Source organism: Callorhinchus milii, unplaced genomic scaffold (assembly GCF_018977255.1).
Source record: "Callorhinchus milii isolate IMCB2004 unplaced genomic scaffold, IMCB_Cmil_1.0 Scaffold12, whole genome shotgun sequence".
In the NCBI taxonomy this organism is placed as follows: Eukaryota; Metazoa; Chordata; class Chondrichthyes; order Chimaeriformes; family Callorhinchidae; genus Callorhinchus; species Callorhinchus milii.
Window position 1 is genome coordinate 1,393,471 of NW_024704753.1, and position 12,578 is coordinate 1,406,048.

Consider the following 12,578-nt stretch of genomic DNA (forward strand, 5'->3'; position numbering starts at 1 on the left):
ATCATTGAAAAGATCTGAGAACCATTGCTGGATAAACTCATTTTTTCCCCCCCAAAATGATGGGAATTGTTTGCGGAAAATTATTTACGGTGAGTGGCAATGTTAAAAACTGCCTGTTAAAAATACTTTGGCGCTGGACACAACCTGGGTCTCGCATTGACCTGAAAGAAATGAACGCTTCGATCTTCTGAGAGGAAGACAACACAATACTTCCACTTCTTTTCGGTTTGAATACAATATTTCAATACAAGAGAGGTTTGAATAAAACTTTGGACCATTTGATCTCACCTTCCAGCTTACCCTCTTCCCACTGAAGCCTCCAACAGTTCCTTAAACAAGACCAAGTGTCCTGGCTTCAACAATCAGCGCTCGAAACCACTTCCAGCTGTCAGTTACCGACTGTTTAAAGACACACTTGATTAGGAGTAAAGGCAGAATCCACTATAATCCCCAAAGAGAAAGGATCTGAGGGCTGTACACCTGGGTCCTGGATAGATTTACTCTATTTTCTTAAGTGTTTCAGAGCATGAAATATTTGGCAAGTCGTTGGATTCGGTCTCATCTTTGAAGGCGGTTTTCTGCAATTCTTCAAAGAATTTATCTGTGTACGTTAGCTGTGCCGGAGTTACAGGGAGCGGTCGGTGTACAATTTTCTCCCTCACAGACAAACCGAGTGCACAGTGCAACACCACCAACTTCATCTGAGTGCAAAACCTGTCCACGTTAACAAGTATAAAGTGGGTTATTCACTCCTGGCAATGCACGGGCACTTCAGAGCTCCGAGACACTGCCTCGCGCGAGGAGCACTGTATAAACGCAAGTTGTCGTCGTCGTTGTAAACGCGGGCAATGCTACAGAGCCAGAATTTGGCACTGGCGTCAGCAAATAATCAGCAGATCTTTTCAAATATTAATCGACATTAATCGTGCACACTGCCTGAAAACTGATCATGCGCGAGGGAGCGTAAGAATTCACGGCAGCAGCAAAGGGCCCAACGCAAAGGATCACAGTAAATGAAAGAGTAATTAGAAGGGTCTAGAATGTTACACAACATCACTCAAGCCTGGCAATCGATTCTTTCTCCAAATAGCCGTCTTAACGTAATTCACTGTAAGTCACTCGAATTTGCTGACACAACCATAACTGCACCACACCCTGTGTAAAGTAATTAAATCTGAACTCTCTGTTCAGTTCCCCTCTTCTAAGAATGAGTCCGTGGCCTCCCCCCCTCCTCCAACTCCCTAGTTTGAAGTTTCTCAGACCATAAACATAAAACTGCAAACTTTTATTGTGCAGAAATGACTTCTTCTTAAATATTTACTTGATGATAAACCAGAAAAGGCATCAGCGAAACTTATTATTTCTTTGAAGTTCCGATGGGGGGGGGGGGGTTTGGATTAGAATAGATCCTTTCTTTGATATAGTTCCTCATCACGTTGTTGAGACGTCTCAAAGTGCTCCACAGGGTATACTGTAAAGTGGAGTGACTGTATAGTTTGTGGGCGAAACACGGCAGCCAGTTGCACACAGCAGTGTCCCACAAACAGCCGTGGAGTGAGTGACCAATTTTTATTTTATTTGTGGGTAGGATTGTTGACCACGACACCGGGATAGAGAAATTCCTTTCCCTTTTCAAACAATGCTATGGGATCTTTAACATCCACTTGAAGTTGAACTTGGGGAGTTGATAGCAGTTACCTTAACAACTATCTGAATCACAAAGCACACGGAAATCAATAAAAAGACTTCAATTCAGGAAGTAACAAAGGGATTACTGACGCAGTGATTTACAGAAAGAGGCTTTAAGCAAAGATGTTGAGAACATTACTCTGGCCAAATCAACGTCTCAGACTTACGCTGCCCTCTCTCAAGCCTGAATTACCAGGTTCAGTGAATTGGATGTCAAAACATTAGCACTAATTAAGTAATCCATTAACTTCTCTCTTTCCCTGAACCAAAGAAACTCCCACTGGTTTGTAATGGTCTGCTACACTTTGCAGCTTGGGCTGGAGGCATTCATAATAATAATAATCCTTGCATTTGATATAGCGCCTTCTCACATCGTTGAGACGTCTCAAAGCGCTTCACAGAATATACTGTAAAGTGGATTAACTGTGTATTTGTGGGTGAAACGTGGCGGCTGATTACACACAATAGCTGCCCGCAAACAGTTGTGGATTGGAATGACAATTTTTGGAGGGATTATTACCCCCAGAAAGCGATCCCCCAGTCAATTAACAACCGGGTTCCTACTTACTGCTAGGTAACCAGTGGCGTGTGGAGTTAAGGAAACTTGCCTAAGGTTTCACCCCAGTCGGGAATCGGACCTGGGTCCTCTCGCTTGCAAAGCGAGCCTGCTAACCACTATGCTACATGTGTAATTAATGTCATTCATTCTGTAAAGATCATTTGCATCAGTAAAGGTGAGTGCGCTAACCCCTATGTTACAGGACTCCACCAATTTATTATTTATTCATTCATTGCAAAATTGGGAGTAATGTAATGCACACCCAATGTGGTTTTGATAGGTGAGGAATGCAAAATCCACAATCTTCTTCAAATCATTTTCTTTAAAGGAGGACTGTGATTACACACAATACACTCTTAACATTTTTACCCTTATCCACTTTTGAGATAATCTACAGGCATACTTCACTGAAAGAAAAATACAGACGTCAATTTGCCCAGATTACTATGCTGTAGATATATACAGCCCCAAACCATTAAAAAAAAGTATTTATGATGAGTTTTGGCCACAAAATACAGCCAATCCACTTTACAATTATATCCTGTGAAGCTCTTCGAGACATCTCATCGCTCATCGATGTGAGGAGGCGCTACATCAAGTGCAAGGATTATTATTATTATATATACAGGACATACAGCCTCGTCCCTTTGAGGTCCGGCAGACTTAACCGCTTGTCATATAAAAAAACTGAAGTGTTACCAGAATTTATAGCTGTAATGCTGTCGTTCTGGCTCTTATCAAAGACAAAGAGATGCATCAGAAAACTGCATTACAATTCGCTTCTGTACTAAAACACGCAAAACATTCCTGGCTTCTCTGGGTTCAAGCTCCCTGCTGGGGCTTGAGGTCACTGTCTCGGGCAACACTGCGGGGCAGTAGTGGAGGGAGTACTGCATTGATGGAGGAGGTGCCTTGCTTTGGATAAGAAATTCACCTCGAGCCCCGTCTGCTTGTTCAGGTGGACATGAAAGATGCGGTCATATCGTTGGAAGAGTTTCACCCACTGCCCTGGCTAACAATCCTCCAGGTAATAAACAATTCACCTGGTTTGCCTGTTTACTGGGCCTTTGCTGGTGCAAACGGCTGACTCGTTTGCCTGCACTGATACAGGACTTGACGGCTATTAATGCAAAGAGGTTTTTTTTTGACAAGCTCAGGCAGGCACAGCTTGTGCTAAATGCATCACAACACACAGTCAGTCACACAAAGCCCTGGCACACACAGCAGCTCACAGTCAGTACCTGGTATCCAGACAAGTGAGTCATAAGCAGCGCAGCCGTCCTTCAGCTCCTGTCACACACTCGTGGGCAGTCGTCTGGCATCTCCAAACGCAGAAACAGCTGCTATCACAACACTCCTCACATCTATATGCATATATTAGGATGTTCTTGTTACACAACAAGGAAGTCTTCAGTACAGGAAATCACAGCGATACCATAGATATGAAAAATACACAAATACAACACACAAACACGCACGGCTGTGCCTTTGGGCTCAGTGTCCTATTCAATTCACTTTTATCCACTCTGATCCCTCAAGCATGGATAAGAAGTGCTGTTGGAAACCAACGCAACACTGGCACACAACACTGTGTGGAATAAAGGCTAGAATTACATCCTGCGCATCTCATCCCAAATGATGTAGTGCCCCAACAACACACAGCTAATGCCTGCTGCGTTTTAACTGAAAGAAAAAACACACTGCAGTAAGCGATGAATAATGCAGCTAACTATAGCATGCAAAATACTATAATCTCAGTCCCAGCGCCAGGACTGCGTCTAAGAACATCACGCATAATTAGAGATGTGGATTGCTATTTCTAAACCGGGATTAGCAGGCAAGCCAATTAATGCAACAGAATAGTGCACAGGCAAAACAACACACCCAAGGCACCTTTTCTGACTTTAAATCAATCCAAAAGGAACGGCAAAAGCTAACCAAGCAAACAGGAAAGGCCCAACGTGTTCTTCGTGTATTTGTAAATATGAAATATTTCGGTGGAGAGAGCACTTTGTTTTAATATGAAATTCTGGCAGCTATCAATAAATGATAATATAATAATACTTGCATTTGATACAGCGCCTGATCAGCTCTTCGAGACATGTCAAAGCGCTTCACAGAATATACCGCATACTGTCGTGACTGTATATTTTGTGGGTGAAACGTAGCAGCCAATTGCGCACAACTGCGTCCCACAAACAGCCGTGGATTGAGTGACCAAATTATTATTATTATTTTGTTTTGAAGGAATTATTACCCCTGGAAAAGCAATCCAGCAATCGACTGACAACCGGGTTCTGACTTAATGCTAAGTAAACAGAAATGTTTGGAGTAAGGAAACTTGCGCAGCCATTCGCTCTGCCCGGGAATCGAATCCAGGTCTCTTGCTTGCGAGGTGAGCGCTTTAACCATTCGCTCAGTGGTTAGATCTCAATTGGGCCAATTTCTGATCAATTCATAATTATCAGAAGTGTGCGATTTCCACGCTATTCTTTCTCTATTCTATGCTCTGCTCATTCAACCAGGGCAGAGATGAGTGTTACAGCAGGATATTAAGAAAAGACTGGTTTTAAATTGATCAAAGAGTTATTTGTTAATATAGTACAGTAAGAATATATATTATCTTAAGCTCCCTTATCCTCCAAGGTATTTTGTTGCATTTATATTATGTTTCTTCAATCTCTTTACCTTGAGAGAAAACTAAAGATTAATTATATCCTACCTAACAGGATATGGTGCTCTTAATCCACGAGGGTTCCCCCTTCCTTCTTAATCTTACCAACCGTCTAACTCTGCTACACAAACATCAATCTTGCCTTTCAAACTCATATAATAAGTAATAATAGACACAGCGCATGTAACATTGAAACACCTCATCGCGTTTCAAAGGTAGGGTAGGGGTAGGAGGGTGACCGAAGGCGCAGTGGAAGAGGAGGGTCTTGAGACGTGCTTTGAAGGAGGCAAGGGAAAGGGGTAAGGCGAAGGGTCTGTGGGACGGAGTTCCAGACGCTGGGGGCAGAGAGGCTGTCCCGCACGCCTATAGCGGGGTGAGCCGGGCGGGGGATGCGGAGCAGGCCTGCTGAGCGGAGGGAGCGGACAGCAGCCCCCTACAGTACTTGACGTCGATGAATTAAACCCGGTTAGGTGGCAGTTAATTAATTAATCCAAGAAGGTTTCTCCAGGCGGCAAACGGCGTTCACATAAACTTGTATAAATTCCACTGAAATGCGGTGAATTAACAACGCACGTCGAAAGTAAACCACTCGGAGGACTGCGCAAGCAAAAACGCGGAGTGCTTCTCAGCACCAATATCTTAAAGCCACATGTTCTCACTCGCTCACCCTGCCCCCCCCATCTCTCCCTCCCTTCCTCCCTCCCCGCGTGTAATAGTGCACTCCACTCTCCCACCCCCCCACCCACGCGCCCCGTCCCACACCCCCCCACCCCCACACCCGTTCTTACACATTCCGCAGATGCTGTTTCCAGTTGATTTCCCAGTGGATGCGTTCGAGTGAAACAGGAAAGAATTCACTCCAGTTTTCTCCCCCTTCGCAAACAACAACCCAGCCAAGGCTCGCATTGAGACTCTGCTGAGAATCACACGATATCCAAGCTGGTTGCAAGACGATCACTTGCTATTTCGGAAAAGTTCCACCCGATACACGAGACACCCACCTCTTCGCCTTGCACAAGTCTGAGAGGGAAACATTTTCTGCTCCCATTACACTGGCCGAGGCAACGAAACCGAGACCCTCGACACAGGAAAATGAGTCCTCTTCAAAGTTCAGGGGGAGAGTGGGGGGGGGGGGGGGGGAACAGGGGGATGTAACTTTTAAAGAGAGAATTAGAAAAATAGCTTAAAAGGAGAAATATAAAAAGGTACAGGAGAAAAGAACCAAATGGACAGTCTTTCAGAGGCACGGGTACAGCACTAATAATGATAATAATCCCTGCCCTTGATGCAGAGCTTCATCACATCATTGAGACGTCTCAAAGAGCTTCGCAGGATATACTGTAAAATGAACTGACTGTATTTTGTGGGCGAAACGACAAACAATCAATTAATTAAAAACAATGGGGCCTCCTCCCTTGCCGCAAATGTCTACGGTTCGCTCAGATTTTCGGTTACTTCACGTCAATAGCTGTATGTAGGTCAGTGAAGAAATCACGCACTCTCAACAGTGGAAGGTTATTGTTGTAATCCGAAACGTTTGCATTTCTCCAGAAAACAACCCAATACTTTTGGGTTTCGGCCACTCTCACTGAAATCTTAAATGAGCTTGAAATCAAACCACCACCAAAAACATTGCACTTGTGTCGCGCCTTTCACGTCGGGAGGACGTCCCAAGTCTGGAATACAACAGGCGCATCCCGAATCTAGGCACCTGAACCACAAAGTGATGCCAATTGAGAAGCTTCAGTTAGCCATAGGCCACATTGCGAGGCTTCCCTATTGGCATTGCTTAAAATTCCATACAAATGATTTGCAGTAAACTGGCGCTCATCAGTGTCTGAAAATCACTCGCTCTGTCCCGAGTACAGTTGAATATTGACGAAATGCAGGCAGCTTGCCAAGAAATGTTATGCTTGAATCAGTGTTTCTGTAAAATCCCCAGATACAAATAGCCACCTGTAAATCTTTACAGCACATGCCATGATTCAATCAGCAACGCCACAGATAATCCAACCACCAAACTTGCTCTGCTAAAACACCGCCAGTAGATACAACGCCAAGAGAAATGTTACATAAGTCAAAACGGTTGTAATTTCCACCAGGGAAGGAGGAGTGCTTTAAAGAGAAAAGGGTTTTCATGCAGAGGATTATTAGAATATGGAATTCTTTGCCACAGTGACGACTGAAGCTACTAGCAAAACAGTATTTATTATTTATCATCAATAGTATCATTAGTAACAGCAATCCTTGCATTTGATACAGCACCTTTCACAACCAGAATCTGGTCAGGAGGACATCTCAAAGCACTTCACCCAATTCACTCATAATAATAATAATAGTAATAATCCTTGCATTTGATATAGAGCTTTTCACGTCTTCTCGACATCTCAAAGAACTTCACAGAATAGACTGTAAAGTGAATTGATCATATCTTTGTGGGCGAAACGCGGCAGCGTCCCACAAACAGTCGTGGACTGACAATGACCAATTTATTATTGTTTTGGGTTATTGTTATTAATGTCGTGACTATGTATTTTGCAGGCAACACACAGCAACCAATTTGCACACAGCAATGTCCCGCAAACAGCTGCCAACGTGAACGGAATTGGATAAGCAGAGCAAGAGGCAGAATGGTGGAAGGGTGTGGGGAGTGAGGTGGGAAATAGGTTTAGCGTTAGCTCCGACAGACAAGATTAACTCAAGTTTAGGATTGATGGGCCGAATAATAATACTTATTGCATTTGATATAGCGCCTTATCAAGTTATCGAGACGTCTCAAAGCACTTCACAGAATATCCCGTAAAGTGGAGTGGCCTATTATGACACTGACATCCAAATGAATAACTGATTCTCAGCGTATTTTCTATAATTTTAAGAAAACTTGGTGCAAACTTGTAAATAAATTCAGGATGAAGACAGGCAGATACCTGTATCGTTTGTTTCAAATGATATATATATATGTATGCGTACAAATAAGAACCAGCAGACCGCGCTGATGTCTCCTGCAATCTACAGACATAATAGCTGGCCGACATATGGTTCTTGAAGGCTGAGAGAGGCACAGCAATCAGATGGTAATCACTGGATTCACTGACGTCACCCGATATATGCACATTGCATTGCCACATTGAAGTTGAGAGACGGAGTGGGAAAGAGTGCGAGCAGCTGTGTTTGTATAAAAACTATCCTTCAGATAAAAAAAATTATTATTTTATACGGCTTAACTATGATTTAACAGATGTAGCAGTTTATATTGCAACCAACATAATCCCTCGCAAATAATTACCCGTAAAAGTTAATTTGACAAATATTTATCTATCAAACTAGAACTCCTTCACAAAAAGGTCAGAATTGTTGTTCTAAGCTCTAAAGTGATGCTTGTTTGAGAAACAAATGTCAAACCTTCCAGCATTGTGTAGCATTAGCGGACAAGAGGCTCACTAATTCTCACGGTTGGATTTTACTTAGTTCAAGATTAGTTTCTGGAGTCCTGTAGTGTAGTGGTTAGAACATTCACCTCGCAAGTGAGAGCACCTGGGTTCAATTTCTGGGCAGGGAGAAACGTTAGGCCAGTTTCCTTACTCCACACACCTCTTTTTACCTGATAAATGTACGGTCAATTAACTTTACGGTGTATTCTGTCAAATGCTTTGAAACGTCTTGACGGTAAGGCACTATAACAAATGCAAGGATTATTATTATTGTCGTTACTGTGATTCTTGTTCATACATGTTTGATAATCTGCATTTAACGGAAAATGTGTTCAACCTATTTCTCCCCCAACTTTGAGTAAAGCTCTTCTGAGTTCTGCTCAATACTGCACGTCTCAAACCCTGTCCTGGCCTGGTTTTACCTCTGCCAATCTACAGCTCTAATATCGCAAACAGGTTAGTAGTAATTTCTGCAATTATCTTATTTCCTGTTCATTTTATCTTTTCTCTGGATGCAATCCAATTATCCCAAGCCTGCATCCACACAGCAGCTGCCAGGAAACAGGGTTAGTGAAGGGTGCAGAGTTCTGAAAGGTGACGGTGGAATGGCCAACCTGAAACAGTAATGGGGAGAGGAGGGAGTTTTATTATAATAATAATCCTTGCAATTGATCTGGAGCTTTATCATGTCGTCGAGATGTCTTAAAGCGCTTCACAGAATATACCGTAAAGTGCATTGACTGGGTTAGGTGAACATCCAGCCTTATACAGTCAGACCCTGTTATAACATGCCCTGGGAATAGCATTTACCGCACAAGGGTACTACATTACCCACCACGGTGCAGCAGACATGTGGTACTGTTGCTGACTGGCTGGCTTCCTGCTCATAACGCACAGACAGAAGTTAGCTAGCGATGTCCCAGTAGAGTGCGAGTGCCGGAGTTAAGAATTTCCACATGATCTCGAACTTCAATAATAATAATCCTCACATTTGATAGTGCCCCTCATCAGTCGTTGAGACGTCTCAAAGCGCTTCACAGGGTACACTGTAAAGTGGAGCGACTGTGCATTCTGTGGGCGAAACGCAGCAGCAACAACGACGACAATGTGTATTTATATAGCGCCCTCCAAACAGGGTAGCGTCTCAGAGCGCAGCCAACTACGCACAGCAAGGGAATGGACAGTAAATTCTCAATATGTGTGGGGGGGGGGAAGGAGAGTGGGGGGAGGTGAAGAGGTGGTGGGGGTGGGAGGGGGAGCAGCTTTACTCTTCTCCTTAAGCTGCGAGCCACGTTCTAACGGATCAGGAAATGCTTGACCCCCAAACCACGCATCAACACTGGAAAAACATTCCATTTCCCCCAGCGCTGACATCCATCACTGTTGGCGAGCGCAAACAATCAGCAAGTATAAATTACAATCAGGCTTGAAAAATGAAAAGGTCTTGCAGTTGATCAAAAGGCACTAATTTAATCTTGGCGAGCTATTGGTGAGAGAGACTTCATTCTCCTGGTTTAAGAGTTTTAGGTTCAATCCAACAACAACAACTTGCATTTATACAGCGCCCCTCAGGCAGGGCAGTGTCCCAGAGCAGTTGACAGTGACGGAGCACAAAGCCAATCTGTCCAGTTACTACAAAGCAACTTGCTCCCAGCTCCGATCCAATCGAATTTATACTCTACATCTGGATTTTTTAAAAAGGTTATAATATATAATAATAATCATCCTTGCGTTTGCTATAGCGCCTCATCACGTCGTCTCAAAGCCCTTCACTGAATATACTTTAAAGTGAATTGACTGCGTACCTTGTGGGTGAAACGTGGCAGCCAATTGCGCACAGCAGCGTCCCCACAAACAGTAGTGGATTGAGTGACCAAATTATTATTATTATTTCTTTACCAGCTCTGCGTTGCCCTGTGAACACATTAAGATAAAGCCACTTTTAAACTAAAGTTAACAACCGAGAGGGAGATGTTCTTTCCAGCTATTGCCTCCCTCCCCAGTAGTCCCGTTAAAATCAATTTGCGTGTCGGACAAATAGCAGATGAATGAAATCAAACAGTTGTTACTAAAAAAAAACCCCCCCTTACCATGCAATAGTACTTATTTGGCTGAATTCCCTTCCCTTTAACTAGACAACATCTTACTTAACATATAGGAAGAGCAGGTCAGCCACTTACTAATATTAAACAATTTACGCTGACCTAACCCTAACCGGAGAACTGAAAGAATTTCCTCTCTGCTCGAGCCCTGCAACCTGCCTCAACAGTGAAAACAGTTAACAGTCAGGGAGGTCGCAGTCAATCATGTGGGTTTGCATGTCAGAAACGTATTGCTCAATTCTGGCTGTGGATATCGTATTAAGAAGGGTCAAGCGAGCAATTACAATTATGTAAAAATCCTGAATTAATAAGGCCTTGGAGGAAAAGTCATTAACAGAAACAGGAAAAATTAAGCTACCGCTCACATTCACAGACTGCACCAGTCTCTCAATTTAATTCAAGATCTGTTACCTTCATGTTCAGCAGGTCTTGCCCCCGCCCCACTGCAAAACACACTTTAAATATAGCATCTATGGTTATAATGAAGTAGGTTTAATGAGTCCAGACTGAGTCATCACCCCCCCTCTCTCCTCTCCTTCCTCCTCTACAGTTTGGGGGGGGGGGGGTGGAGGGGGGAGAGAAAGAGGACAGTTCTCCTTCTATGTACCTGTCCATAAATCCCAATTTTACTGCACCTTGCTATAATTCTATATTTTCCACGTACTGAACAAGATTCCTGCACGATCTCACTGAGAGGCTGCCTGCACACACTCAAGATAAACAAACCGTTTCACCGAGTAAGCTTTCACAGCGAAGAGGTTTAGAGGCCTGAGGTTAATTAGGGGCATGTAACTGAGGCACCCCAGTTGATTTTGGGTTAATATGTGCACGCAATGAGGGACCATCTACACTGCCATTAAAAAAATAATCAAGCCAGGACCCCCAAGGCATAAACAGCGCATTTAAAAAACTTGCATTGTTTTTAATGCTATTACCATTCAGCTTTACACTCAACACTTCTCCCAATATTTTTTAATAACCTTTTTTCCCCCAATAACATTTTTTCCAATAACTGTGCACAATTGACTGTGCTGTTTCGTCCACAAAATACACAGCGACTCCACTTTACAATACATTCTGTGAGGCGCTTTGAGATGTCTCAATGACGTGATGAAGCGTTATATCAAACTCAAGGATTATTATTATTAATACTATTATATTGCTTGGCCTCAATAGCCAGTGGTAATCATGAATTTCCCCTCCCTTAACAACCCTCTGTGCGAAGAAATTCCTTCTACCTTTCCCCTATTTTTTTCTACCAATCCTAAGATTGTCCCCCCCACTCCCCACCACCCGGTTTTCCGACAAAGTATACACAGTCGCTGCACATTACAGTAAATCCTGTGAGAAGTGCTTTGAAATATCCTTCCAAAGCGAGAGGCGCTGTATCAAATTCAAACATTATTATTATCATTATCATTATTATTATTATTGTTACATATTTACTATGTAAAGGAGACTTTTGTCTCGTTTACCTTATCATGCCCCCTTCAGCACCTAAAAGACCTCTGTCATATCCCCATTCAATTTCTGCTCAAGTGGCACTTTAACCTCATCATTTTAGGCAGCTGCCGCTCATGTGGACTGTATGTTGTATAATCTCAGTGATTTTTCTATATCAAATAGAGAGCTCTCTTCCTCTCCTCTGCACAACCCCCCACCACCTACGAGTTCAGCTCTGGAAAAAAATATTTTCAACCCTGGTACCTTGGAGAGATTTATAATGTACGAACAGATCAAATGAATTGCATCTTGCGAGTGAAATGTAAATCATTTCAGCTTTGCTGTTGAACAGCTCAAGTGTAATTTGGCTTTTGTTTAGATTAGCATCTTAAGACTTTGAATGACTCAATTGGGGATTACGACTGTTAACTGGGGATTTAACAGCCCTCAAGAGCTTCAAAACCTTACTGCTTTGCTGAGATTTTGAAAAGGAAAAAAAAGAGTTGAGTTTTGCTCTGATGCAGTTCATCAGCCTTCAGTCCTCTCTCGCTCCTCTTCACCAATTGGCATTTTAAGACCCACGTCGGGGACTTTGAGCTCATAGTTCTCGGCTGACACTTAAGCGCTCTGGGACGCTACCCTGCGTGAGGGGTGCTACATAAATGCAAGTTGTGGTCGTT